Raw genomic sequence first — 13,503 nt, forward strand, 5'->3', positions numbered from 1 at the left:
GAAGAACAGTAATAGTAAGTCATACTAATACTGGTTAGCCACAATGACACACACCTCTGAAATAGATCTTCAGAAAGAAATGTCAGAAAATATCTTTTTAAACACATGTCTCATAATAATGACTACATCTTGAGTAGTGCCTAAAATAGACTGACCTTGTGCTTTTTTAGTGTCTAAAAAATGTAGATTCAGCACATCCAAAACCTCAAATGACTTCTTTCAGGCTGTTGAAACCCTTGTCAGTGAAAAACCACTCATATTTTGGTGAAGGATGAGCCTACAAATTTTGCTGATTTTCTTGTACATTTAAGATCCTGAGCTTTAACTGTGTGGACATTAACATGACTCATACAAACTCTCCGATCCTCAAGGAACTTAACAATAGAGTCGGGTAAACACAGCCTGGGTAAACGCAGGAACAGAGAAGAATATTCTATACTAAAATCCCAGGTTGGGTAGGGGGACAAAGAAGACAGGAAAGAAAGTACCACAAAAGTTTTAAAAGGGTCAGGCAATTATTATCCAAACCAGTCACTTCTGTTGTCCACCTCAGGCTTTATAATTATATGGTCCTCTGCTCCCCTCCCCTGCTAGAAATTTCCAAAAGACCATGGAAATGCTCCACAATGGACGATGTTATCATTTGGCATTACTCACTGCATTTACAGGCTACTCCAGACAAGGAACTCAAGGGCTGGAATGTGATCCAGCCCTGTCAGGAGGATGCTGTACTTTCTCTGACCTAACTGAATACTTCACAGTCCTCAGGCCCCCTTTTCATCCCTCGCCATCTCCACACACTGTTAATCATAGAGTGACAAGAAATGCTAACCATAATTTATATGTAGCCTCATTAATCCCTTATAGGGGCCTGAAGTAATTTCCTTCCATTTTCACTCATTCAGACTCTCTCCTTCTGGTTTCCAGTGTTCTCTTTATACTTTTTATTCTCAGTCTGTGCTGGAGACTTGGGAATTTATTTTTCCAGTCCCTCAGAACTCTCTCCCTCCTAATGCTGCTGGGCTTTATATAGTTCCTTTTCTGGAACTTTGACCCTGTCTTCATTATTTGACATTTCTTCACATGGAATTTCATCAGCCAGTTACCAGAGTATATTTCCATTAGTCTTTTCACATCACTCTGAATTTTATCACTGGTCTTCTCCTCTGTAGGGACCTAATTCTTTAATTTCATCACCTTATTACAAATAACTTTTGTTTGACAAAAGTATCTGAGACAACACATTTAAGCATGCCCTTATTCCTCCTAGCAATCGCCTTCCATCTTTCTCCGTTACTTAGAACAAGTCAACAGAAAATTAACCTTCTCCAAAGGAAACAGCATGCCCTATATATTCATGTGCAAATGTTAAGATCTCTCCTGAAATGTACCTGATATCCCCAGGCATCATTCTTCCAGACTGCAAAATTTAAAGGAGTATCTATGTGGGATACCATTTTTAGAAGGTTCATCAAAATCCATATGTCTCCTTTCTTGAATATTTTATTATGACCATTTTTCAGTAATTGGTTCATGCTTCAGAGGTGACCCTAATTTGCATCAGTATTATCTCTTTTTGATTCAATAAGGCTCTGATACTTTCTGTCCTTTTTCTCATTTAGTAAAGCTTTGGTATCTTCTCTAACCTCTTAGCATCATTCAACATAGTTGACCACTGGCCTTAGGTTCTTTCACACCACACTCCCTTATTTGTCCTGCACCCTTCTGACCATTCCTTCTTAACCTCTTGCTGGTTCCTTCTTCTCCATTTGATTTTAATAATGGAGTCCTTAGGTCTTAGGGCTTTGGACCATATTTTCTAATCCACATTTTCTCCTTTACTGTTTTCATCTTAAGTCATAACTTACATCTACGTGCTGATGTCTATCAAATTAATATCTGAATTTCTCAAATTAATATCTGAATTTGATGTCTATCAAATTAATATCTGAATTAATATCTGAGTTTTAGACTTGCATATTTAAATATTTGTCTTCTTAGCTTATACATCTAAGAAGCATTTTAAACTTAAATGGACTTTTTTGTTTCTTATCTATCCATTATCCATTTTCCTCTATTCAGTCTTTTCCACCTTTCAATAAAAGTACTATGAAATGCCCAGTTGGTCTAGCCCAAACTTGAAGAGTCTTGAATGATTCTTCTATACATCAGAACATCTTATAAATTCTACTTTTAAAATCTGTTTCAAAAATATCCAATTTTCTATACTTCTACTGCCACCCTGTTCAAACCCCTGTAATTTCTCACCTGGCCTTCTGCAACAACATCTTAATTTTCCCTTCTACTTCTATTCTTGCCTTTCATTCTTGCCTATGTCCATTCTCCACATAGATACTGGGTAATCCTGATTTTTTTTCTTTATTAAATTTTAATCAGATCATATCATCCCCCTGTGACCATGCTGGTAACTTTTCAGTATGCTCAGAATAAATCCAAATAAATCCAAATCCAAATAAATCCAAATTCTTATCATGACCCATAAGGCTAACCTGGATTTGACTTTCTAGTTTGGTTTTCTACCACCATCCTTAACATTCATTTCAACCTATTGGTTTTCTTCCCATTCCTGAAGCACAACAAGAAGCTTATTATACCTTAGGGTCTTTAGAACTGTAATCCCCCCTGCCTAAGACTACTGTTTCCTATAGTTCTTCCTATGAATGGGTTATTTTCGTATTTTGGGTCTTAACTCATTATCTTCTCAGAGGATGTTCAGTGATGTCCTATTCTTCTATTCTTCCTCTTAGCACTTATTATAATCTTGAATTTGTTTACTTATTTTAGTGTCTGTCTCACCAATTAGAATCTAAACACCCTGTCCAACTTGTTTTCCCTGTGTCTCCAGTGCCTGGAACTCAGTAAGTACTTATTGGAAGAATAAATGAATGAACAAATCAATCAGTCAATCCATTAATCACTAAGTATATCTCTGTTTCACTCCTTAATTTTGAAATACATTATACAATGATCTTTCTTATTTTTAGCGGAACTAAATAGTAGTTTTGCAAATTTTTACATATAACATTTTAAAATAATTATGAAATAACTTTTTCTTACATAATCATAATCTATTATTTGAGGTTATGTTTATTTTTTTTTTAATTTTTAATGTTTATTCATTTTTGAGAGAGAGAGACTGACAGAGCAAGGGTGGGGTAGGAGCAGAGAAAGAGGGAGCCACAGAATACAAAGCAGGCACCAGGCTGTGAGCTGTCAGCACAGAGCTTGACACAGGGCTCGAGCTCACAAACTGCGAGATCATGACCTGACCTGAAGTTGGATGCTTAACCGACTGAGCCACCCATGTGCCCCATAAGTTTCTTTAAAAAGTAAAACAGGGGCGCCTGGGTGGCGCAGTCGGTTAAGCGTCCGACTTCAGCCAGGTCATGATCTCGCGGTCCGTGAGTTCGAGCCCCGCGTCGGCCTCTGGGCTGATGGCTCAGAGCCTGGAGCCTGTTTCCGATTCTGTGTCTCCCTCTCTCTCTGCCCCTCCCCCGTTCATGCTCTGTCTCTCTCTGTCCCAAAAATAAATAAACGTTGAAAAAAAAAAAAAAGTAAAACAATTCTACTCATGTTCAGGATACAGTAACAGTTATTTCTTACCTGAAACAGCTAAAACAAAACAGACAACTATATGAATAGTGGTTTTCATATGTTAGGTATCTGGATGCACAGGACAGTGGTCCCTGAGAGAAGGGATCCAAACAAGTTGTGTGATTGTCACAGCTTGTCACTTGGAGAATTTTTAGGCAACAGCTTGGGAAGAGGACACCCAGGAAGAGCATTGTCATCTCTGAACTTGGAGTCAGAGGAAACTAAGGCAGCTAGAATTTATAGAACACCATATCAAAAAGGAGAGAGCTCATAGAGAGAAAGCTCCAGGGATCTGCCAAGTTCCCCTCTCAACTTTTCAATTGAGTACTGCTCAGAGCACACATGTGAAAAAAATTAACAAGGCCAAGGGAAGAAGCGGATGAAGGAAGCAGAGAAAACTATCCCTGGAAATCATACATCTAGAGTAGAAAACTCGTATGGGAAAACTGAAATGACACTAGATAATTACAATGTGATTCCTTAGCCCAAGGAAAAAAATAGCACTAGACTGCACTAGTCCCACCTCTAAATCTTAAAATCCAGTCTTAAAATGACCAAATTGGTTTTGATTTCTATTTCCCTGGTGATTGGTGATATCAAGCACCTTTCATGTACCTGTTGGCCATTTGTGTGTCTTCTTTGAAAAAAAAAAATGTCTGTTCAGGTCCTCTGCCCATTTTAAAATCAGATTGTTAGTTTTTTGTTTGTTTGCTTGCTTGTTTTTTGTTTGTTGCTATTGAATTGTGTGAATTCCTTATATATTTTAGATATCAATCCCTCATTAGATAATGTAAGTCACAAATATTCTTTCCCACTTGATACATTGTCTTTTCATTTTGTTGATGGTTTCCTTTGCTGTGCAGAAGCTTTTTGGTTTCATATAGTCCCACTCGTTTATTTATTTATTTTTTTTGCTTTTGTTGCCTTTGCTTTTGGTTTCAAAGCAAAAAAAAAATCATTGCTAAGATGATACTGCTAAGCAATATCAAGGAGTTAACCCTCCATGTTTTCTTCTAAGAGTTCTATGGTTTCATTTGAGTGTTTAATCTACTTTGACTTGATTTTTATGTGTGGTGGAAGATCGTGGTCCAGTTTCTTTCTTCTGCATGTGCCTGTCCAGTTTTCCCAATGCCATTTATTGAAGAGACTTTCCTTTCCCCATATTCTTGGAGCCTTTTGTCATAAATTAGTCCACTGTATACGCATGGGTTTATTTCTGAGCTTACTATGTTGTACCATTGATCTGTGTGTCTGTTTCTATGCCAATAACATACTGTTTTGATTACTATTACTTTGTAACATAGTTTGAAATCATGAAGTGTGATGTCTCTACCTTTGTTATTCTTTCTCAAAATTGCTTTGATTATTTGAGGTCTTTTATGGTTCTACACAAATTGTAGGATTGTTTTTTCTGTTTCATTTTTCTATGATAAATACCATTGGAATTTTGATAAAGATTTCATGGAATCTAAAGATTGCTTTGGGTAGTATGGACATTTTAACGGTACTAATTCTTCTGATTCATGAGCATAGAATATCTCTCAGTTCATTTGTATCTTCTTCAATTTCTTCAATCCCTAAAGATAGACAAATAGATTAATAAAACAAAATACAGAGATCAGAAGTAGACCCAATCATATATTTTCAGTTGCCTTTCAGTAAAAGTACAAGGCAATTTAACCATGAAAGAATAAATGATACTGTAACAATTGACTGATATTTGCCAAAAAAAAAAAAAAATTAACTTATATGCCTTATCATGTATAAAAATTAACTCAAGATGGGGCGCCTGGGTGGCTCAGTCAGTGAAGCGCCTGACTTCAGCTCAGGTCATGATCTTACAGTCCATGAGTTTGAGCCCCGTGTCAGGCTCTGCGCTGACAGCTCAGAGCCTGGAGCCTGCTTCAGATTCTGTGTCTCCCTCTCTCTCTGCCCCTCCCTTGCTCATGCTGTCTCTCTCTGTCTCAAAAATAAATAAAAACATTAAAAAAAATAAAAATAAAATTAACTCAAGATAGATTATATGCCTAAATGTAAGTCCTAAAACTATGAAATTTCTGGAAGAATGACAGCAGAACCCTTATTGACCTTGGCTTTGGCAAAGATTTATTGAATATAACACAAGAAGTATAAATTATTTTTTAAAAATTAGTATATAAAACTTCATCAGAATTAAAAACTTTTCTTCAAAAGACACAAAAAATGAAAAGATAAGCCACAGAGTAGGAGAAAATATTTTCAAAACATACATCCCACAAAGGTTTGTGTCTAGAATATGTAAAGAACTCTAATAACTCGGGGCGCCTGGGTGGCGCAGTCGGTTAAGCGTCCGACTTCAGCCAGGTCACGATCTCACGGTCCCTGAGTTCGAGCCCCGCGTCAGGCTCTGGGCTGATGGCTCAGAGCCTGGAGCCTGTTTCCGATTCTGTGTCTCCCTCTCTCTCTGCCCCTCCCCCGTTCATGCTCTGTCTCTCTCTGTCCCAAAAATAAAAATAAACATTGAAAAAAAAAAAAGAACTCTAATAACTCAATAATAAAAAGATAACCCAGTAAAATGTGGGCAAAAGATTTAAACAGACACTTATCTAGAGAATATATAGAGATGGCAAATAAACACATGAAAAGATGTTTAACATCATTAGTCATTACAGAAATGTAAATTGAAACCACAATGAAATTCTACTATACACCTACTGGAATGGTTAAAATTAAAAAGCCTGATCTTACCAAGTTCTTCTGAGGATGTGAAGCAATTAGAACAACAATACATTGCTGGTGGGAGTATAAAATGGTACAAACACTTTAGAAAAAACATTCAGTAATTTCTTAAAAAGTTAAACCTACACCTACCTATTGGTGTTAATGAGCATGAAAGAATTAGACTAATAATTTGGAAAGTTAATTCCTTGAGGTGGTTTTTGCCAGGCACAAGCCTTCCTCTGGGTAGTAAGTGCTGCAACCATTCCTTCAAAATCCTTGCTGCTGTGGGTTATTGAATACATTTCAGTTATTCAATCAATAATCAACTAACAATAATTTATTAATCACTTACTAATTGTCTGGCAGTGTGCTAAATACTGAGGATATAAAAGTAAATTAAAGTCTTGGTCTCAAGAAATTTCATGTTGAGGAATATAGATGTACAGATATACACATTACATGAAGTTACTTTTTTTAAGTCATAAAAAGACACAAAATAAGGAATGATTAGTTTTACTTTAAGAGTATCTAGAGAAAGAAACATTTGCATGGGATCTTAAAAAATGAATTGAGAGATTTTCAGAGAGAAGATAAAGGAAATAGGGAGCATTAGGCAAAACATCACAGAAAAATGAAAATCATAAACAAAAGGATCAGAAGTGCAATGAAGCTGGATATTTGCAATATGGACAGAGGATAGAATGTGATGTGTGTTGTTGCTGTTGTTATAGTATAGTATTATTCAGACATTTTGCCCAGATCCCACATTTTAGATTACCTATCAGTGGGTCATTACTACCACTCAAAAAATGAAATAGAATGCAAAATTATGTAATATTCAGAGTGCAGTGCATATAGTATGGCTAGTGTTATTTCACAAAATTTTCTTTCAGTATTTATGAATGTGTTTGTGCATGCACCCACTAAATGGACTTTAAGATTCACTAATGTAGCACTTGGAAAAACATTTGAATAGGCTAAAGAGACCTATTAAGAATTTAACGCAGACACATAATCTAGAAGCAGAATAGAGAGAATGAGGTCTCAAAATAGCTTTTGAGATACTCAAAGAAAATGTTGTTGAGAGCTTGGATTATGGCTGTAGCAGTGAGAACAGATATGGATATCAGGAATCGAGAGACACTTACAAGGTAAAATTAACAGGACTTGTTTACTAATTAGGTAGATGGTATTAGGAGGCTAGAGGAATGAAAGAAAACATTTTTCTAACTTAGATGACAAGGTAGTAAAACTAATCAAAGAGAACACAGGAGAAGTTTGGGAAAAGGAAGTGTGATATTACTTATGATACAGTTTATGATATTTTGAACATGAGATACTTGGGCAAACCAAAGTAGAGCTATTTAATACAAGTTAAATCTCTAGAGGCATATGAGAGACACAGATTATTGATTTGATTTAGGAGGAATTAGTTATATTATTAAATCTATGCATCATGCATGTATATAGTTAAATTACTATATTGTACACCTGAAACTAATATAACACTGTATGTTAACTATACTGGAGTTAAAATTCAAAACTTAATAAAGTAAAAAAATAAATGCTTAATTAAAACAACAAAAGGCAGAAAAGAAGTCAAAGATAAAATTAGGAACAAAGAACAAGGGCAACAAATAGAAAACAGTACCAAATATGGTAGCTATGAATCCAACTATATCAACAATCATTTTAAACTTAGTGGTATAAACATACTGATTAAAAGACAGAGATGGTTAGAGTGTAGATCAAAAAACAAGACCCAACTATAGGTTGTCTACAAGAAAACCACTTTAAATATAAAGGTACCCATAGATAAAAAGTAAATCGAGAAAGATACACCATGCTAAACTAATCAAAAGAAAAGAATGGTGGCATAGTTATATTAATTTCAGACAGAGCAGACTTTAGAGGAGGGAAGGTTATCAGGGATAAATGTTGGTTTCACATAACGATAATTCTCCAGGACGATTTTATAATCCTTAATATGAACACACCTAGCAACAGAAGATCAAAATACATAAGGCAAAAACTGATAGAACTGCAAGGAGAAGTAGATAAATCCACTGTTATGACTGGAAGCCTCAAGACCTTTCTATCAGAAATAGATACAGAAGGCAGAAAATCAGTAAGGACATAGTTTAATTCAACAGTAACATCAATCAACTGACTATAATTGGTGTCTGTTAACTACTTCATTCAACAACACCAGGATAGATACTCTTTTCCAGCTCACATGGAACATTCACTAAGATAGACAGCATTCTGTCCCTAAAATACACCTTAATAAATTTAAAAGAATAGAAATAATATAATGTCTGCTCTCATATCATAGTAGAATTAAACTAGAAATCAGTAACAGAAAGATAACTGGGAAACCCGCAAATACATGGAGATTAAACAATGTACTTCTAAATAACACATGAACCAAAAATAAATCTCAAGAGTAATTTTACTATTTTTTAATGTGGTTTTTTTTTTTATTTTTGAGAGAAAGAGAGACAGAGCATGAGTGGGTGGAAGGGGGAGGGGCAGAGAGACAGGGAGACACAGAATCCAAAGCAGGCTCCAGGCTCTGAACTATCAGCACAGAGCCTGACATGGGGCTCAAACTCATGAATCACAAGATCATGACCTGAGCCAAGGTCGGCAGCTTAACTGACTGAGCCACCCAGGCACTCCGAGAGTAATTTTAAAATATTTTGAAATATATGAAAATATAACCTATCAAATATTGTGGGATGCAGCAAAAGTGTTTAGAGAGAAATTTGAAAAGCTGAATACACATATTACAAAAGAAGAAAAATTTAAAATCAATAATCTAAGCATCTACCTTAGGGAAATAGAAAAAGAAGAGCAAATTAAATCCAAAGTGAACAGAAGAAAATAAATAAAAATAGAGCAAACATCAATGAAATTGGAAATAGGAAATCAGTAGAGAAAATCAACAAAACCAAAATCTGGTTCTTTGAGAAGATCAATAATTGATAAGCATCTAGCCAGGCTAACTGGTGCGGGGACGGGGAGAGAGGGAAGACTTAAATTGCTAACATCAGAAATAAAAAAAAGAGACATCACTACAGATCCCTTACACAGTAAAATAATAAATGAATAGTATGAACAAATCGTTGCCCACAAAGATGATAATTTAGATGAAATGCACAAATTCCATGAAAGATACAAACTGCTAAAACTCACACAAGAAGAAATAGAAAATTTGAATAGGTCTATATCTATTAAAGAAATTGAAATAATAATTGAATTTAATTACCTTAAAAAACAGAAAGTACCAGGCCCAGGTAGGTTTACTGGTGAATTCTACCAAACAATTAAGGAAGATATTATACTGATTCTCTACAATCTTTTCCAGAAGATAGAAACAGAAGGAATGATTCATAACTCAATGAGGACACTATTACCCTAATACCAAAATCAGACAAAGAAATTACAAGAAATTTAGAGGCCAATATCTCTCGTGAACATAGATGCAAAAATCCTCAACAGAATATTAGTGAATCAAATCCAACAATGTATAAATATAATTATACAACAAAACCAAATGATACTTATCCCTGGTTCAACATTCAAAAATCAGTTGCTATAACCCAACGTATCAAAACAGGCTACACAAGAAAAACAACATGATAATAGATGCAGAAAAAGCATTTGAGAAAACCCAACACCCATTCCTTGAAAAAACTCTCAGGAAACTAGGAATAGTGGAGGACTTCTTCAACTTGATAAAAAAATCTACAAAAAAACTTAGGACTAATATCATACTTAATGGTTGAGAAACTGGAAACTTTCCCATTAAGATAAAGAACAAAGCAAGGATTTCCTCTCTCATGCTCCTTTTCAACATGGTACTAGAAGATCTAGCTAATGCAATAAGAAAAAGAAATAAAAAGTATAGAAATTGGGAAAAAAGAAATAAAACTCTGTTCACAGATGACATGATCCTCTGTATAGAAAATCTGAAAGAATTGAAGAAAACTTCTAGAACTAGTAAGACATTATATCAAGGTTATAGAATACAAAGTTAATATATAAAATTCAGTTGCTTTCCAGTATGTCAGTAACAAACAGGTAGAATTTGGAATTAAAATGCAATGCCATTTATATTAACATCCCCCAGAATGAAATACTTAGGTATAAATCTAATGAAATAAGTATAAGATCTATATGAAGAAAACGACAAAACTCTGATGAAAGAAATCAAAGAACTAAATAAATGGAGAGATATTTTATATTCATAGATAGGAAAACTCAACATTTTCAAGATGCCAGTTCTTTTTAACCTGTAAATTAAGAACCTTAAATCTACAAATTTGATTGAATCCCAGTCAAAATCCCAGCATTGACCTTGACAAACTGATTATAAAATTTATAAGAAGCAGAAGACCCAGAATAGCCAACACAATATGAAAGAAAAAGAATAAAATTGGAGGACTGTACTCCTGACTTTAAGATTTATTGTAAAACTACTATCATTAAGACAGTGTGGTATTCACAAAAGAATAGACAAGTAGATTAATAGAACAGAGTAAATAGTTCATAAATATACACAAATAAATATAGTTAACTTTTCACAAAGAATCAAAGGCAATACAATAGAGAAAAGAGTTTTTTCATGCTGGAACAACTTGACATCCACATGTGGGGAGAAAAAAACAGAACCCCCCCACACACAGTTAATCTAGACATAGATACTATACCCCTCCCCAAAATTTACTCAAAGTGAATCATAGACCTAAATGTAAAACACAAAATTATAAAACTCCTAGAAGATAACCTAGGAGAAAATTTAGATAACCATGAGTATGGTGATAACTTTTAAATACAACATCAAAGGCACAATCCATACAAGAAATAGCTGATGAGGTGTAATTCATTTAAATTAAAAACATGCTTTGTGAAATATACTGTGAAAAGAATAAGAAGACATGCCACAGACTGGGAGAAATATTTGCAAAGGACATATCTGATAAAGGGCTAATATCCAAACATTTTAAAAACCTCTTATAATTCAAAAATAAGAAAATGAACAAAGGGGCACCTGGGTAGCTCAGTCAGTAAAGCATCTGACTCTTGATTTTGGCTCAGGCCATAATCTCATGGTTTTGTGAGTTTGAGCCTTGCATCAGGCTCTGTGCTGACAGTGCAGAATTTGCTTGGGATTCTCTCTTTCTCCCTCTCTTTCTGCCCTTCCCCTGCTCACACGGTCTCTGTCTCTCTCAAAAATAAATAAACAAAAAGAAAAGAAAAGAAAATGAGCAACCAAATTAAAATGGGCAAAAGATAAGAATATACACTTCATTGAAGAACATACAGATGGAATATAAATGTAAGGTAAGATATTAAAATTCATCTCATTAGGGTATTACAAATTAAAACAGTGAGATCCTACTACACACTTGTTAGAATGGCACAATTTTAAACCCTAGAAATGCCAAAGGCTGGCAAGGATATAGAGGAACAGGAACTCTAATTCACTGCTATTAGGAATTCAAAATGGCACAGCCACTTCTGAAGATAGTTTGGCACTTTCTTACAAAAGTAAACATACTCTTACCATATGATTTAGCAATCATGCTCGTTGGTATTTATGTAAACAAGGTGAAAACTTATATCCACACAAAACCCTGCACGTGAATGTTTATAGCAGCTTTATTCATAATTGCCAAAACTTGGAAGCAACCGAGATGTCCTTTCGCAGGTCAATGCGTTAGTAAGGTACATCCAGATAATGGAATATTATTCAGCACTAAAAAGAAATTAGCTATCAAGCCATGAAAAGACCTGGAAGAACTTTAAATGTATATTGCTTGGTGAAGAAGCTAATATGAAAAACTACATACTGCATGATTCTGATATGACATTTCTATATGACAGCCATATAACTTTCTGTAAAAGGCAAAACTATGGGAACAGTAAAAGGATCAGTGGTTTTCAGGGGTTAGGGAGGAGGGAGGAATAAATAGAGCATAAGGCCATCTAGTGTGGTAAAACTATTCTGTAGGACACTGTAATGATGTATCGATGTCCTTATACATTCGTTGAAACCCACAGTGTGTATGCCACTATGTGGGAATCCTGATGTAAATTATGGACTTTGGGTAATGATGATGTATCAATATAGGCTCATCAGTTGTACAGATGTACCACTCTGGTCTAGATGTACCCATACACCCTACAGTGTATCACTCTGGTGTGGGGTGTTGTTAGTGGGGAAAGCGGTACATATGTCAGGGCAGGAAGTATATGGGAAATCTGTAACTTCTGTTTAGTTTTGCTGGAAACTAAAATTTCTCTAAAAATTAAAATCTGTTTGAAAAGTTATATGTGATTTACATTGTCAGGAGAAACAAGATTCAGTGCCCCCCACCCCCACCCGTTCCTTGAAGCCTAGGAAGTGCTCACTTGCCCTATGGTGAATTTTAGGATCAAGCTTACTAGAGAAAGGTGCCATGGGATAAAAGCAATAACCGACAGCAGTTAACAAATAGTGATCGGGCCGTGTACAACTAACTATAAATGACAAAGGAGGTCTAACTGCGACTTATTGGAATCAATAATATGACTCATGAACACATCACTAAAACAAAAATTATAGTCAAACATTTTAGAATACAGTTTAAAAAATGTTTTCCAGTTTACAAATAGTATGATCCAAACTACAGTTGGTAGAGTAATAATAATAGCCCTTACATAACTCCAGAAATGACAATGTGGGTCTCAGTAGCTTGGTCACTCATTTTTAAAATCCTTCTTATATGTTACAATATTATGTATACTTTTAGTGTATAGCTTACTTTTGGGATTTTAAAAGTCTGTAAATCATTTTAGTGAAAAATGAAATATAAGAAATATAAAAGTCAAACAACATTTGTATTTTTTAAATCTTTTTATGCTTATTTATTTTTGAGAAAGGGAGTGTGTGTGTGTGTGTGTGTGTGTGTGTGTGTGTGTGAGCAGGGGAGGGGAAGAGAGGGAGGGAGACACAGAATCCGAAGCAGGCTCCAGGTTCTGAGCTGTCAGCACAGAGCCTGACACGGGGCTCGAACCCACGAACTATGAGATCGTGACCTGAGCTGAAGTCAGATGCTTAACTGACTGAGCCACCCAGGTGCCCCTCAAACAACATTTTTAAACAAACTTTGAGGAAAGGAAAAAGTTGAATTAATTTAA

This window comes from Prionailurus bengalensis, chromosome A2 (genome assembly GCF_016509475.1).
Source record: "Prionailurus bengalensis isolate Pbe53 chromosome A2, Fcat_Pben_1.1_paternal_pri, whole genome shotgun sequence".
NCBI lineage: Eukaryota > Metazoa > Chordata > Mammalia > Carnivora > Felidae > Prionailurus > Prionailurus bengalensis.